The sequence below is a fragment of the Dasypus novemcinctus genome, chromosome 10, assembly GCF_030445035.2.
Source record: "Dasypus novemcinctus isolate mDasNov1 chromosome 10, mDasNov1.1.hap2, whole genome shotgun sequence".
NCBI lineage: Eukaryota > Metazoa > Chordata > Mammalia > Cingulata > Dasypodidae > Dasypus > Dasypus novemcinctus.
In genome coordinates this window covers 35,082,792-35,092,606 of record NC_080682.1, presented here as the reverse complement: position 1 = coordinate 35,092,606, position 9,815 = coordinate 35,082,792, and positions in this window count along the sequence as shown.

The window sequence follows — 9,815 nt, the reverse complement described above, 5'->3', positions numbered from 1 at the left end:
ATGTCTGCTAGCTTGTATTTTGGTTCCACTTAAATAAAAGGAGGCTAAAAATATGGTGGGTGCAGATGGATATTTGGTGACCAGCAAATAGGTTAACTACCATTGAGGAAATTTAATTGCCATTTGGAAAGAATCATTTATTAAACTGTTGAATATTAATCTGTATATAATATATATTTTACTATAAGATATAGGCATGTTTATGCTTAATTTGTGTTGATTCAGTTCTTATGAGTTTCAGTGTGTTATTACTAGGATTCCCAGGCCTCTTGCCTGGCCTTGATCTGAATCCTGTTCTTTATTCTGTATTCTTTCTCTTAGAATTGCAGTGGAAGTTTCTACATCTCAAATATTTCCCCATCTCATCTTTTTGCAATTGATTTGCTATTTCATATAAAAAGTTTAATGTGCAGACTTACCAAATTGAATACTGGATTTCAACAACACATTTCGTACCTGCTCCTGTTGTTGCTGTTAGCTAGGGATCAAATCCATCCTACTAAAGCAGTTTTGTAGTGGAAGTTCTCTGTAGATTTAAAATAACAGAAAATATGCTCCAATATATAAAGCCATAGATTATCCACATATTGAGACAATTTTAGTTTAATTAGCAATTTTCCTTTGATCAATGATATGTAAATACCAAGGCATTTCTACTTGGAAGATTTAATCATTTCATCAAATATTGATATTTTGAAAAAGAACAAACACTAGAGATTCCAGATAGAAATGGATGCCATATACTTAAAATTACTCATTTTTTACTGTAAGACCATTATCCTTGCATTAGTCAAATTTGTTGTTAAAATGTGAATATATTTTGTTTTTATATTATCTACTTATATTAATTATTATAATAGACCACCCTTTGGCATAAGAGCTTCCTCATGGCATTTCACTTTCACCTCTTGATTTCTGAAGATATAGATTAAGGGGTTTAACATGTGCATTACCATAGTATAAAACATAACCACTGCTTTATGAAGGGAGAGGTGGTAATGGCTGGAAGATATAGAGATATATACAGAGTACAAAGAATAAGTTAACACAATATCACAGGCAATAGTGATGAGAGGGCCTTTTGGTTCTCTTCAGAGATTTGAGTTCTGAGAGAGTAAAAATTTGGACATAAGAAGTGACAAGATAGAAAAAAGTGAGTGTACCCACTGTTGGTGACAACAAAGATTCCAAAGATGTGATTGTCAGTGCAGGAGAGCTTCAAAAAAGGGATAAGACCACAAAAGAACTTGTCAATGCTTTTGGTGTCACAATACGGTAATCACACCATAAAAAGAATTTGAATCAGAATATGAATTAATCACCAGGCTGAGGACATGGCCACCAAGAGACCACAGATCTACTAGTTCATTGTGATCATGTACGGCAGGGGCCTGCAGATGGCCACATAATGGTCACAGGCCATCACTGTGAGCTGGAAGATCCCAAGTCCCCCAAGGAAATGTTTAGCAAAAAGCTGAATCATATACCTACTGAAGGAAATTGTTTTCTTTCAGTGAGTAAATCAAATATATATATATATTTTGTGGTATTCATGGTGTAATAGGAACAGGCACCTATGAAAAGATAAGAAAACCACAAACATACATAGGGGATCTGAGGGCTGGACTAGCAGCAATGGCCAGTACAATGATTAAGATACTTGCAAGAGTAAGATAGTAAATGACTGTAAACTTGACAAATAAGAGTTTATGTATGTCAAATTTCTGTGTCAGGCTGAGCAGAAAGAATTCTGTCACATTGTTCATTGCACCATGTATTAAATTTGTCATTTGGATCAAAAAATTATCTGCAAATAGCAAAGAGGTTACAAAGGTGATAGATAAATTTTGAGCAAGCAGATAATATATGTCAGAATTATTTGTTTCATGTTGTATTGATAGAAACCTCAAGCAGATACATCTCAGCATTAAAATGGGGCCTTATTTTTAGTTGCACTTTGATGACCTAGCCCTCTTCTATGCATACACTCACACATATGCAGAACTATATATAAAACATCGTGATTTTTATGTTTGCTGACCTTAGAGTTGCAATCTTACATGGACAGATACTCCAACATAGCCAAAGTATTTTGTCTCCCATATAAAAATAGGCCTGAAAAGAAGTCTTCAAGGAGGAACAGAGAATTGAATTATAAATATCTCCTGTCCTGTGTTTCTTTATATTTGCTCCAGCTGATGAGGTTAAGCTGCAGTGTATCCTTGTGACTTTTTCCTTGTTTCACTGCATGTGTAAAAGATCATGTGATTTCAAATTAGGGATGATGGGATGATGTAGAAGCATTTCAAAATCAGCTATACTGAGTGAATATTTAAGGCTCAGTATGATACACACTGGCATTTAGATTGTGAACTATGCTACACTGGAACAAAATTATATTAAAATACCATAGTTCTTTATCAAAAACATCTGATGGAATTTCTGGAGGGGATAAAATAGACAGCATGATGAAATGCAATATTCTGGTATTACATTTGAAACTCTAGAATTCATGAATTGAGGAAATTCTCTCGTATTAGGATTTCAAGGGCATTTTGAAAATCAACACTCGACTTAAGGAAGATCATGAAATGTTTTCTGCATGTGTTCCCCAAACAGATCATTTGAAAATGAAGGTACAAAATCAACATAATTTAATGGAAAGAGTATAATTTGGGAATAGACAAACTATTTTTGTATTGTGTTCATATTGAGTAGTAGCCATATGAGGTACTACTGAAACTAACTCAAAAATATATAATGTAGGGAAAATTAAAAAGGGCCTAAAGAAATTGAAGAGCATTTTTATTATTTATGCTAAAGTTTGCATCCTAAATTTAAACTATTTATTTTTTCACACAACCCCAATATATATTAACAAAATTTGAATTTTTCACATTAATATTCCTGTCTTTGAAATGATTACTTATTACATTATCAATAGACAATAAATGCCTTAAACAAAGCTATAAATGAACAAAACAGCCACTCCAAGAAGTCTGAAATACCATCAAATATATTAGAAAAACTTGAATGCAGAAATCAATCATGTGAAAATAGAAAAACATTAGATTTGATTAATACATTCAAAATACATCAATACATTTAATCATTAAAACAGATGAACACAGATAAGCTCAATAAGAAGAAAATATTTTTAAATTCCAAAAGGACATCAAATTAAAGAACATTTAAAAGAATGTAATGTTTATAGGACATTTTTTCAAAACAAAAATTTTTTTTCACATTGTGAACAAAAGGAAAACCACATAATGAAAAAAATAATTGCTTATATTAAATCTTATAATAAAGCATGAGCACGAATGTGTTAAAAGACAGAAAAAAAAGATAAATATGTGTTGACTGGCTGGGAAAAGACTGGGTAAGCAAAACGCAGTGGTAGAAAGCATAGGACAAGTATGACTGATTCACACACATGTAAGATATGGGAGTGTAAGGTAAAAAGTTCTATTTATGCAAACCATTCTCCCCTGCTTCTATGGCTTACTTCCCCCTTTGTTCCACTGGGAACAAAGGTATTCTAAATCCACAATTAATTGTCTATGGACAGGACACTTCAGGTGTATAGTGCATGACCCATACAGGACCGATACAGAAAGGAACAGGTAAAGAACAAAGACAGCCATGTGAATTAGCTCTGGAAGCCCAGTCTTATGACCACAAAGATAAAGGTCTTTGCACAAAGACCCTGGCGAGGAATGTTAAGAAAGTCTATGACATTCCACCTAATACCTCCCAAGTCCTGAGATTGATTATACCTCTGACATTCTGCATTCTTGTTTCTCTTCCTATATATACTGCTACATATCTCTAATTGAATTACAGAGTAAGACCTGGGTCTGGCTACCTTCCTGGACCACATCTCCACCTTGTAAGCTTCCTTCTTGAAATAAAGAGTTATATGAACCACCTGTGTCTTCCAGAGGCTTTCTCTGGGCAAATGTGCCTTTGGGCCTAACTCAGCAACACTGCAGTTACAATGAGACAATTGTTGAGCCAGCCAGGATCCCAGAGATGCCAAGAAGACTGTGTGAGTAAGGAAGAGGAAACTCTAGGGGGCGAATACCAGAGTGGCCTGCATCCCCTATGTGCTTGCCACTTTAATTAGGCACTTGGGGGCCAGTGCATTAGTACTGAGACTGCCCCAAAACACCAAAGACATGACCAAGGTCTTAGAAACTCTTGGTATGGGAAAGAAAATAAGAGAATGTCAGGAAAAGGCTGCAGGGGTAGGATGATGATTGCTCACTGAATTAGAAGGAGTGACCTATCAATAACCTGCTGCAGAAGCATAGATCTGCCAATTAGAGCAAGAGCTGGGTTTAGAAAAGGACATGTGAGCAGCACAACCAACAACATAAAATTAATGACCACCAACGTACAAGAACAGGATACACAAGAAAGAAACCTTAGCCTGCCAGATGGCTGGGTTGAAAGGTTAACAGTTTCCACAACAGCAACTTTCTTCTTTGCATTATATTGCTATTATAAAATTCCCATGCAATGCTACTCTGAAAAACTGAAGAAGAATAGCAGATAACATATTAAGGGTCATCAAGATTTGCAGAGATAGAGTGTAGGCTAAATGGTTTCATTTGTTCAAACCTTGGTATTTTACTTTTAGCCTGGCAATTGTCCCGTAAGAGTTTTGAGTCTCCTTTTATCTTCACTTTTTATGTTCCTGAATCTAATGATATGATTTTTGCAGCATTTTGAACTACAAATTTTAATTTGAGGCTTGTATTTCTACAACATTAATTTTACAACTCTTCTCCATTCACTGTTCTTCAATAATTAATGCTTACAAACATTCAAGGAATACATCGTCTATATTTTGTATAAAATCTTCTACTCTGCAGTTCATCCCAGGAGGTCAGCATAACCCTGTTTTCTAAAAAGGTGTAAATGATATGTATGACCCACCATTTTATATGATGTAAAAATCCTGAACAATATTAATAAAATCACTAAAACAACTTTAAAATGTACTCTCAAATCTATTTTCTATCTCTGTGTTGATCTTTGGTGACAGTTTTTATCTGTGTTTCTTCACTATAATTATATCCCATTATTCCAGATTCTCAAATAGGTGAAAAAAATCCTATGGGATGAGCTACATAGTTTGCTTTGCAGCTGTGCTGGTAACAGGGGCTTGTGCAGAGATATGGGAAGATCTTTTTCTTGTCTCATTCCTAAGTACAGTTTTTCTTCTTACTTGCAACATGTAATATTAATTACATTGATGACAGATCAGCATGAATGCATCCCTTAAAACACTTAGGTAAATTGTGAGAAGGGAAAGGGACTAGCCAAGCCTAGACCTATGAAATGTTTGAATTTTGACAGGTTTACCAATACTGAATGAAGAATATACCCACTTGACATAATTCATCTAATGAGTGACCTTATCTGATCTTTCAATTCTGCTTATTTTCAATTCAGAAATTAGAAATATGTGCAGAAATACTTCTAACCATGGAATCTCATTATCTTTATGGAAATTCTTTTCAGGATGTCCCAAGTAGCTTTAAAACATATATTATGTATTTTCTAAGGTACCATTTTAAATGAGAGGTCAAAGAACTATATTCCTTCAATAGATATCAACACAAAGTGTATTAGTTCAGAAATATTTATACTTGTTATTAAGTAAATCCTCATTTTTAAAATTTGAACTAGAAGACAATTGGAATATATTCCTCTTGCCCACCTCCAGTGGGTTACAATGGCTAAGTGGTTATAAACAATTTAAAGAAATCATGTTAATAGTGTAAATTACATCTCTTTGCTGTACCATAGATAAGAGGGAATTTCAGATAATTTGCAGAATATTTATGAGGTAGAATATAAGTTATTAAGCTCTATTATGCTATAAAACCTCTGGTATTAAATGCTTGAGTTTTTGCCTATTACATAGGCAACTATAAATTAGCCATTAAAACCTGATTTATATAGAGTTCTACGTAAGAAATGGAAACCCCCACTCATGGAAAACAACAAAGATAAATGAAAATATAAAATTTGTTAGTGGTAAATAAGAGTGCTCCAAATTAGACAGCTGCTTTCAGTTACCTAAAGAAGAAGACAATAGTGTTTAATGTAATAGTAATTGAAGTAGGTTCCAAACTTATATGTTCATGAAAGTTTTTCAATATGGGACAGGAAACCTCCAACCATCTTGTGTCTTATATTTTCATATAATGAGTAAAATAGTCCATAATTCTTTTAAAATTTTTTGCTAGTTATCTAATCTAGAAGCCATTGCAGTTTATGCTGTTTCATAGTCTCTGTGATTCATACTTTCTTTCTCTTGACTTAATTGCTTAAAAAAGTGTTCATATACAGCAGGAGTCAGGTTGTGTTTTATTTCATCTAGTGGCAATAGATGTTTGGAGAATATATATTTCTTCTTTTCTCATTATCATTTGTTTGTGTGTTTGTAGGAATTTATCCATTTCTTCTAGGTTGTCTAATTTGCTGGTGTACAGTCATTTATAGAATTTTGTTATAATTATTTTTATTTATGTGGTGTCAGTAGATATATCTTACATTTCTCTTTTGATTTTAGTTACCCCCAAAATATTAGTAGATTTTATATAAAAAAATAAAGTTACATATTGTCTTACCTAAATATATTCTCCATCACTCTTCATTTCATTCTGAGCTTTTTGGCCTATATGATTTACCATCTCTTTGACATACTTCTTTAATGTTTTCTAACAAGGAGTTCTATTGGTGACTAAGTCTCCATTTTGTTTTTGGTCTGAGAAGGTCTTTATTTCTCCCTCATTTTTGAAAGAGAACTTTGATACATGCAAAACTTTTGGTTAGTGTTTATATTAATTTTTCTTTCAACATTTTAAATATTTCACTTCACTCTCTTCTTGAATGGTTTCTAAGGAGAAATCCAATCTAATTCTAAACCTTGTTCCTGTATAATTCAGTGGCTTGTTATATTTAGATTTTTTCAGGATTTTAACTTTGTATTTGATATCTTCTCTTTGAATAGGATTAGCCTAGGGCTTTTTCTTTGTTTTTAATTTTTGTAGTTTTTAATTTTTTAATTTAAAAAAAAGTTTTAGATTGCAGATATGTTACATAAAAATCATAGGGGATTCCCATGTGTCCCATTCCTTCTCCCACTCACACTCTGACAATTTCCCACATAAACAACATCCTTCATTAGTGTGGTACACTTGTTACAATAGATGAACACATTTTGAAGCACCATGAACTATAGTTTATATTATAGTTTACATTCTGTCCCACCCAATTTTGTAGTTTATCACAAAACATATAATGACTTGTATCTGGCATTACAATGTCATGCAGGACAAATCCAATGCCCCCAAAATGTTTCCGTATTAGACCTATTCTTCTCTCCCTCCCCTCAGAATTTCTGGTGGTAACTGCCTTTATATCAATGATAAAAGTTCCTCCATTGCTAGAATTATAATATCTATAGTAGAATAATAATTAGTCTGCTTTACACCATTGCTTATTCCACTATCTTGAGGGCTTTGGGATGGTGATGTCCACTCTGCTTCTAACTGAGAGTGGACTTAGATCCCATAGAGCAGATGGTTGGAACTATCTTGCTTGCAGTTGCAGATACTCTCTGTTCCTTGGGATTGGCACTGTCAGTCATCATCTCCTTGTTAGTTGCCTGGTTGAATTCAATAAACTGTAGAGTAGTTATGGCAACTCTGTTGAGTCACAGGGCTCAATGGGCACGTGGACAGGCCAAAAATTTATGTTTCTGGGAAATATATTTATCAAGTGTATTACTAATCATAAATTCAAATAAAAGAGGCCACAAAGTCATCTATAAGGAAAGCATAAATGAATCTAGCTCTGTTAAACAGAGGAGCATAAATTCCAAATTAAGACCCACTTACAGTGTGTCAAAATCCTGAACTGGCTGTCCTGCTTATATTGTCAGGATGCCTCTAGAGCCCTCAGGAGCCCTGCTATTTAAGGTACTGTTTATTGTGGCAATCAATGGGATCCTGCTGAGTTGTCATAAGTGAAACCTCTGGGATGAACTCCCAACTCACTGTGTAATCTCTTAGCCATAAAACTCATTCATTTTACCATTTCCCCCATTTGGTCAATGTCTTTTTCCAGATGAATTGCTAGTTGGCACTTGGTAATAATACCTTATTACCAGGGAGGCTTATCCCCAGGACTCATGTCCCATGCTGGGGTGAGGGGGGGGAGGTAGTTCACATTTGAAGTTGCTCACATTTGAGCAACAAGGAGACTTTCAGGAGGTAAGTCTTAGGCAATATATAATACTAAGCTGTTTCAATTCTACAAGAAAAAGTTCATGAGTACAATTATCAATTTCAAGGGCCTGGCATAATGTTCTGTCCTCCTTGCATTGCCAATGTACTTGGTGGATCCTTGCTATACTGTTAGAGAATGTAGCAAAACTCCCCAGGATGGGAATTCAATATTCTTTCAGTTATTGTGTGGGTCTCCACCTACTGAGACAATGTCCCATGAACACTTTAACATATTCATCAGCCTTAGAGGTATGCTCTAGGTGAACCCCTTCCCACACATCTCCCATCACTGACCTCAGCACCAATGAGTATTCCCTGCTACAGTTGTGACCCTTCTGTGATCCAAAAATCCCCAAAAATGAAGCCAAAAGAATAAAATAAATAAGTAAATATTATAATAAAAGTATAACAAATAAAATACAAATAAAAAATAAAAGAAAAAATTTTCATTGTATCTTCTTTCATTGCTTTAAGATCTGTTGTCGCATCTGTACAATGACAATTTCCTCTGTATGTACACCCAACGACTTTTTTTTTAATTGCTTCATCTTCAAAGAAGATTTAGTTTATAGGAAAGTTACCTAGAAAATATAGGGGATACCCATATACCCAAAGCCATCACCATTTCACACTCTCCCCTATTAATAACATTTTATATGTGGATGGTACATTTGTTACAATTGATGTATGAATATTGAAACATTGCTACTTACAAAGGTCATCAAATGATTTACATCATGGCTTACATTTTGCACTGTACTCTTTTATAGGTTTTTGACAAAATTTACTTATATTATATCAAAGTGCTTTTATGACTATTAGAATTTATTTTGATATGTGGTGATTTTGCAAGGAATAAGCAGAGCCTATTAAAGTGGCAATGACAGAAAATTTCCATTAGGCTCTCATTTAGTTTAAACCCTGAGGTCATCAATTGTGAAATAAATCAGTGTTGAATTTTTAATATCTAAATTTGTGTTGCTTAATATCATTGAGTTTTTGGGAATTGTGCCTTCGAAAACTCATCAAAAGTATAATATTATTTTGTAACTCCTTGATCCACAGCATCAAATTTTCTTCTAGTATTCTATGGTCTAAGTAATTTCTCTTTTAAGAGTTTTTCTACACCTACATAAAATTATCCACTATTGTTAATTAATGCAATATTCACAAGAGGGTATTTTACCTGGTTATATATAGATGATGTGAAATTTTACACATTAAATTAATTATAAAGAATTTACACTTCTTAGTTTGATTTTTACATATTTTCTTTCATGACTTTCTTTAATATAATAAAAGTTAATACAGAAAATAATAAAATAAATTGTACAAACACTGTTTTGTCAGAATACATCAGTGCATCTGCTGTGAAAATGAATTACTTAAAACTACCAATGCTGACTGGAAAAATCTCACCATATTTTCCCTTTGAATTCTCAAAAATGCTAGACCTCACTCCTAGAAAGTAGTTATGTTGCTCCAGCCAAAGCAAAATACATGAAA